The following is a 7,697-nucleotide window of genomic DNA, read 5'->3' on the forward strand; positions in this document are numbered from 1 at the left end:
TTCTGTAAATAAATTTATTTTAAAAAAATATGCTTTTGATAATAGTATTACAATTTTATAATTAGTATTTAATAGTTAATGCATAATTATATTAATTTAAGAAAATATTTTTATTATAATTATATAAAATCAATATTTAATATATTATTTAATGATTGTTTTTACTCCAACTTATTCTTTTCGTCTAATGTTGCAGTGCGATTGTCTCTTGTCGCAATCGTTTACAATGCATCACATCCATGAAATACCTCATCTTGGGTTCTAACTACATGGATGTAAGCATCCAAAAAAGAGGCAGCAAACTCTATTTTACCGAATGATGGTTGGACATACTCACATATCGTGACCAACCAAGTTAAACGTGGGTAAAATTAGTTTCGTTGGGAGGAGCTAGATTTTTAATTGAAAATTTGTTTCCACAGAACTTTGTTGGCCAAGTTCAAGTTCCATCCCCTCCATGGTTTTTACGTCTACTCGGAGATATTCAAAGTGGGTTGTATAATGAGATTGATATCCCTCAATTTAAGTTCTATTTTTTTAAATTCGTGTCAAACTCGGATATGAAATTTCAATGATTGGTAATATATTTATATTTTCTTATTTTAAGTTTTTAATTATTAAAATAATTTTATAACACATTGTATTTTTTTCAGAAATTAGCGACTTTCTTTTGCAAATATGAAATGCCATTGGGGGGAATAAGGGCAAGTTTAGTTTCTCAGTGTAGCAATTCTATACCTTGCTGTGTTGCGTGGATAGCAGATGATGAAACTTATTTAACAATAGCATAATCTCAATTTGTAAAAATTCTAAAGTTTCCAAACTTATGATGTTTCAGTTGGTTGTCGTTATGAGAATATGAGAATGTAACTAACTTATATGTGTCTAACAATTAGAATACATTAATTTAAATTTTAATTGTTGGCTTAATTTATGTATTACGCATTTTTTATTGGATATGTTATTTTTAAATGTTTTAATATAAGTTTTCTTTGACATTTATTTTTTTTTTTGTTAGATATATATGTCACCTATTTTTCTGTTTTCGTATCACAATAATTCATGCTATAATTCTCACACAATTGTCTTGCCCTTTTTTATCCTTATTCTTACAATGTTATAATTTGTTTATCTTCTGAAGCACAAAAACACAAACTTTGACCTTAAACATCGACTATATGAGTATATAGAATTATAAAAATTGCATAATATAATTTCTCTTATTGTTAAAATAAATAAATAAAATACATCTTTTTTTGCTGATGCTATTACTGAGACATTACAAGGCCTGTCCCATTTACCGAATTTAGGAAAAATACTAGTATTTAACAATATTTCATTTAAATTGAATTTTCACTTAAATGTGAATAGTAATTATTGAAAGTGAATTAGTATGTATCAAATATAAAATACCAACAATAAAGATATGTGTTTGCTTTGTTAGATCCAACTTTACATGTCTTAAACTTTATAATTTATATATGTACATTCCAAACCTTCGGTAATTTGTGAAAGTGTGTTATTTCTTACCATGTCTGTGAAGATATTTTAGTTAGAGTCATTTTTGATGGTGATATATATGTATAGTAAACAATTTCAAATAAGAATTCAAATCCTAGTTTGGTTACCCTAACTAAACTATGTGACTATGTTCAATTCGGTGAAGTTTTTTCATTGAGCAAATAATTTATCCAATAGGATGAAGAGAATATCAATGAGAATCTATCACCCATCAGTGCAGCCTTCGACGATTGATGTGACTATACAAAGAGATATGGTAGGTGATAGTAGGTGATATTATCTCTGACTGAAAATATCTCACCTGCTGTTAAGGTAAAATCACGTGGTAGTAATAATAATGGGTTGAAGAACTTTAATTTGGCTGAAAAATCTCACTTGATGTTAAGGTAACTTCACATGATAGTAATAATAATGAATATTGAAGAACTTTAATTTTGAATGGTGTTTTGTAGGGCTTGGTGTCGTAGCTTTCAGTTATTTGTTTTTAGAAAATGAAAACAATATAATACCCTTTTAAAAATAATTTTAATTAGACAACGAGATTAATAATTACTGTGGGTCCGATTAACTCGTTAAGAATTATTAAATATGCTCTACATGAGTTATTAAATCCCGTAAAGAATATATTTGACGAAACACAACTTCTAGTGTAATTAAAGAATATATTTCTCTAAACATCACTTTTAAGGTAAGTAACGAAATTAGAGGCCTTTCTATCATAGTTAAATATTTTTATTTTTTTAGAAAATTTTAAATGGTCTTTGGTATATCTGATCCACTACCAGTTAATGTATTACAGAAATACGTTGGCATTGTTGGGGTTTAGGATTTTAAATTTAGGAATTTTGTCGGTATGAGTATTTGTGTAGGCTTTTTTCGATAGAGAAATAAATAAATGCATGCAACATTTTTTATGGAGAATTGTCGTAGTTAGGACGAGACTAGTAAAAGACAACGTGAATACGGGAGGGAAGTGGGTTCAAGTGAGGGGGTTGGACTATATATTGAGGAGGGTCATTGTTTTTAGAATCGCATAAATCTCCCACCACCATTTAAACGTTATAAATTTTTACTAAAGTGGTAGTTAGGGGATGCAGAGTGGACGATACCCTTATTATGCCGTGAGAAAGGGCAAATGCCCCGGGATATACACCACTTGGATGGAGTGTGAGCAACAAGTGGTTGGTTTTAGAAACAATGAGTACTAAGGCTTCCGGGTGTTGGAGGAGGCATAATCTTGGCTACGGGCGGGGGAAATCATGCTTCATGAAGACCTTCCATCGCATGGAAAAACACGAACTGTGTATGACATGGATTTGCCCCGTTTGCTTCGTGAGGATACCATTGCATCAACTGAGAAGTTCGACTGTGCGGGCAACTGATGTGGCAGTTTCGGTTTTCATAACTTCTCATGGATTAAGTCCTTTTTTCCTGCGTTTTTAATTTTGTTGGTATTTATTTCCGTTATTTTGGATGTAGGTGGCCAATCTAGCATGGGGACGAATGGCAGTACGTTCATCCACGTGGAGGATATGAAATTGATGCTGCTAAGGATTTGCACGATTTTGCAGATCGGGAGTCCTATATATGTCCCACAACCATCCGATTCCAAGGGTGGGGTTAATGTTCCGCTATACGATCGTGCTCCCAGAAAATGGCAGAGGGTTAGACCTTGTGGTGTATGGTCCTGCATATGCAGATGAGAGAAGTGACAGGCAAGAAGTGGCGTTCCTGATGTTGGAACCGGTGTTAGGCGCAACTGGGTATAAGATACATGATTACAACTATAGAGTCATGGTCCGCATGCAAGATCCACATGAATCTTCTAGGTCTGAGACGGTAGCTGGCTTGAGGGAGCGTGTTCGTGTGTTGGAGGAGGAGAATGCGGAATTGGTTAGCCAACTCTCAAGGTTTCAAGAAATTTTCAACGGCTAGTGGTTAGTGATTTCTTATATTAGGGGTTTGGGTCTTCATAAGCAAGTTACATGTTTTCTGTAGTGGTATCATTGTTGCGTTAAAGGTATTCTTAGTTAGGAAGCGCATGGAAATGTGTTCTATGTAGTATTAACAAGTTTATTGTGGGTTCGTGAAAGTTGGCTTCGTGGTACATTAGTATAGTCCGTGCATGGGCTTTTCCGTGTTATTCATGAAAATTAAATTTTTATACTTAAACCAGAACGAACGATGACGTCAGTTAATTCCACAATTGTACTTAATTTTGATTAGTTGTGCATGTGGTATGCCAGTTTACGTTATATATTTTATTCTTTCGGTATCTACAGGATGAATACATTAACTCTCTATAAGGGAGGTTTAGTCCTGAATTTTACTATTGACTCTACTATGACTAAACATGTCTATATTGAATAATCATGACTCCAAAATATTTTATTCCTAAATTATATGTACATAAACTATAAATAGAAATGAATATACTCAAGATATGATCAAGATAAAGGTTAAAAATCCGAAACAATTTATTATGCCAAAAGTAAATTATATAAAACTATAGTATGGTTTAGGGTAAATTCACTTTAAAGGATCATGTTAAAACAAATTGGGGTGATATTCACAAAATTAAAAGGAAAAACCTATCATGATTTGGTAATAACAAAAAATTTCATGCTGATGGGTAGGGCGTCAATTGTTCTGTAAATTGGAGGAAAACATGATCGAGATTGTTATAGTCACGTCGTAATTGTCATCTCAAGTATGCTTACCCCGTCAATCATGAGGGGGAGCTGCAAGGCAACTTAGGGGTCGTTGGGTTTAGCGAGTGATAATGCGTTGGGAGTGGTTTTAATCTCCCGGTCAAAAGCATTCAGCCAAATTTATGCTTCGAACCTTTTGTACTCTACTAAAATAAGGCTTCGTAAAATATGGTGTGGACGGGTGGATGGGCCAATTCTTTATTTGGGCCTTCCAACTGAGACCAGCCCGACTATTTGTACGCGACTTGGGTTAAGTATTCTATCAAACCTCGTCCTCGCATGTATAAACTACCTTCAGTTTGTGACAAAATAGAACTCTTGTCGTGCAAGTCAACAGAATGGAAGGTTTAAGGGAATCAGAGAAGAAGGAGGATGCAAATCACCCCACTGCAGAAGACTCTTCCGCCGATGGTATACGGTATGGAAAATTTTTTTCCGCAACACCCCTTTGCATCGTTGGTTCATTGTCGGGTTAAAATCTAAGATATGTTTGTTTCAGTGACCTTCCAAAACTGACGGTAGAAGACTTAATACAAGGTGAAGATCCGTTGGTTGTTGTTTTCAACAAACTTTGCCGGGTCAGTTGTACTTATCCATTTCATCGATGGTAAGATTGTGTTATGTTGTTTTCTATTTCATAGCATACTGACTGGTATGGTGGTGTTTTTGAGCAGCATCTCATGGAAAATGTTAGCACCACACGAGCACTGCAGGCTTTCCAAGCCCGTACATTGAAAACGCTTTTCGACTGCATCATGAGCCACGGAAAGATACTAGAGATTTTATGGGAAGAATATGCGGACCAGCGCAGGAAGCATTATCCCCAAGCTGGGGTTGAACCGTGTGAGGCAGACTGGCCTGGAAAGAAGGAGGCTGTCGTCGCGATCAAAGGTATGACTACAAGGTCCCAGGCAAAAAAGACGTTGGGGTCGAGATGGGTCGTTGACTCAGATCATCCACTGAAGGTATTTTCTCCTTCATGTATTTTATCCATATTGTGCAATCTTCCATTTTACCTGGGGATGAAATGAGGTTCGCAACTTTGCTATGCAGAGAAGGCTAGACTTTGACAGTAGCGAGGAGGAGCATGGGAGAGAAGTGACAGAGGAGAATCCGGGGGATGTTACACCGTTGCTGTTTGAGATTAAGAAAGATGGGCTACTATCATCAGATGATATGCCTAAGGTATTTGTATATGCTTTCGATTTTCTGCACAGTTGGCGATACTTGATGGCTTACACTGTAGTTTGCTATGTCAATAGTTCTTGGATGTAGATTTCAGACCACCAAAGGGGATGAAATTTATCACAACGGAACTAGCCGTAGCAGCCTAAATTTTCGCCAGAGACCTGGAACAGGGGTACGTCCTCGACATTAAGTCGTAAAACACAGTGCACACGTATGTTTCTAACCGTATGCATCATTTCATGAAGAAGGATTATCTGCTAACATTGTTTTCGAATTTTTTTTCCAGCGAGATATTGTATTCTGGGGAACATTGCCACGGAGCTAGACATGGATTCTGGTCGTTGCATCCCCGTGAGGAGGTTGTGGACGATGTAAGTGGTGACTTATAACATGCTATTTGTAATGAGCATTCATGAGTTATTTAAAGGAATCATAAGTGTTCTTTTGACCAGCAAGTGGTATTTGACTTCAGCCATTTTTTATTTTTTTTATACACGCTTAGGTTATAAACCTCGTAGAACCATGCTTAATGATGAGCATCATGATTCTGTATGGTGGCTTCCGACCACATTTGCTGTAAGTGTCCATTGGAACCCATTAAATGATAAACACTTCCTTAGCGTACATGTGGCAATCATTCAGTCATAATCCTTATTCTATTGATGTAGCAAATTGCTTTGAACCCTTCCACTTATTGCAAGGAAACTATGGCCTTTATTCATCACAAATACATGAAATATGTTGACGAGACGGCAAAGGTTAGACATTTAACGTAGTTCATTTTAAGAAAAAAGAGGCAACTCATGACTTAATGGCTGAAAACGTCCTTTTTTTTCATCCTAGATTTACATTCCCTTGAACAAGGATCAACACCGGTACCTTATGGTTGTGGACTTGTGCGAAAAAGCTCTTATATATCTGGACTCTGCTAAAGACATCGACGCGCGTGAAGGCAGAATGGATCAAATGGAGTACGTGGTATGTAGTTGCCATCATGGTTTTTCCACATAGTGGTGTTTAAATTTATGAAACATATGTGTGGTGTAAATTTAATTAATGATCTGTCCATTGATTTCAACATTTTATGCTAACCCATTTTAAGATAAAGTTACGTACTCTTTTTTTTTTATATGTAATGATAGTTATTTGCAAAGTTAGAAGCGGTCTAACATATATATATCATTGAAATTGATTCAAGAAATGAATATAAAGATTAATAATGGCGTCCTTTACACAAATAATAAATAATAAAAATTTTTGGTAGAATACTAGAATATATTTTAATTGTTACTTAAAATTCAGTACTCTGCTTTGTTTGAATTAATTAATAATATTTTCATGGCTTAGGATTTCATCATGAAATATCTATGGGTCAAAATTTAATTCCGAACACTGTTTCCATTTTTTGGTTGCTTAAATACATAATAATTTTTTTTCTTTGCATCACACATATATGTATCTTATCCATACCTTGCTTATCGGCATTGTGTTTGTACATCACAAATTTCCAAGCAGGCATTTTTCCTGCTTAGGCTACTCAAGGATAGGAAATTTTATAGGAAGAAGGAGAGCAAATGTCCAGAAAGGTCAGAGTTTGAGGTCCGAGAGCCCATGACCAGCCAACAGCGACCAAATTCATGAGCACACCATATCCTCTGCATCTTATAAAATTCACGTTTTTACACAAATTTGATATCCTGATTTTGTTGGTGTTGATCGTACTACCCTTGATCAGACTAGACTGCGGGGTCTGGGTTACGCAATGGATGCAACTGTCTGAGTTGTGGACTTCGTACGATCTCGAGGTACCAGGCCATTCTAAATTTATGATACCCCTTGCATTACTTAAGTAGGTTTCTCCTTCAACTCTTTTAACGAACAATTATTCTTCGCAGATTGTAAATGACACCCACCGGATGCAGCTGGCGGTGGATTTGGTCATGTCAAGGGCCAACCCAATAAGGTCCAAAAAACATTGTTTTCGAATTTTTTTTCCAGCGAGATATTGTATTCTGGGGAACATTGCCACGGAGCTAGACATGGATTCTGGTCGTTGCATCCCCGTGAGGAGGTTGTGGACGATGTAAGTGGTGACTTATAACATGCTATTTGTAATGAGCATTCATGAGTTATTTAAAGGAATCATAAGTGTTCTTTTGACCAGCAAGTGGTATTTGACTTCAGCCATTTTTTATTTTTTTTATACACGCTTAGGTTATAAACCTCGTAGAACCATGCTTAATGATGAGCATCATGATTCTGTATGGTGGCTTCCGA

General features: G+C 35.7%; 2 long non-coding RNA genes across 2 annotated transcripts; both read left to right on the forward strand.

The window, feature by feature from the left end:
• LOC110263950 lies at positions 4,205–5,143 on the forward strand. The gene is made up of 2 exons (XR_002349677.1): positions 4,205–4,810; positions 4,907–5,143. It is a non-coding gene; the product is annotated as an uncharacterized LOC110263950 (long non-coding RNA).
• On the forward strand, positions 5,940–7,391 carry LOC110263951. The gene is made up of 3 exons (XR_002349678.1): positions 5,940–6,398; positions 6,936–7,225; positions 7,316–7,391. It is a non-coding gene; the product is annotated as an uncharacterized LOC110263951 (long non-coding RNA).

The sequence above is a fragment of the Arachis ipaensis genome, chromosome B06, assembly GCF_000816755.2.
Source record: "Arachis ipaensis cultivar K30076 chromosome B06, Araip1.1, whole genome shotgun sequence".
NCBI lineage: Eukaryota > Viridiplantae > Streptophyta > Magnoliopsida > Fabales > Fabaceae > Arachis > Arachis ipaensis.